We start from the raw sequence: 550 nt of genomic DNA on the forward strand, positions 1-550 counted from the left end.
CATGCCCCTACCTCATGGCCTCCCTGTTGGTTGCTTGACGTAGGGTCCAAGTCTTCTGGATCTTGTTCGTTGAGAAAATCACGTTCCCGAAGGTTTCATTCCGTTTGGACTCCGTTTGATATTCCTTTTCTTCGAAACCCTAAAATAGGCAAAAAAACAACAATTCTGGGTTGGGCCTCCGGTTAATAGGTTAGTCCCAAAAATAATATAAAAGTGGATAATAAAGCCCAATAATGTCCAAAACAGTAGATAATATAGCATGGAGCAATCAAAAATTATAGATACATTGGAGACGTATCAAGCATCCCCAAGCTTAATTCCTGCTCGTCCTCAAGTAGGTAAATGATAAAAAGATAATTTTTGATGTGGAATGCTACTTGGCATAATTTCAAATGTAATTCTTCTTAATTGTGGTATGAATATTCAGATCCGAAAGATTCTAGACAAAAGTTCAATATTGACATGGAAATAATAATACTTCAAGCATACTAACTAAACAATTATGTCTTCCCAAAATAACATGGCTAAAGAAAGTTATCCCTACAAAATC

The sequence above is a fragment of the Triticum dicoccoides genome, chromosome 2A (genome assembly GCF_002162155.2).
Source record: "Triticum dicoccoides isolate Atlit2015 ecotype Zavitan chromosome 2A, WEW_v2.0, whole genome shotgun sequence".
NCBI classification, from domain to species: Eukaryota; Viridiplantae; Streptophyta; class Magnoliopsida; order Poales; family Poaceae; genus Triticum; species Triticum dicoccoides.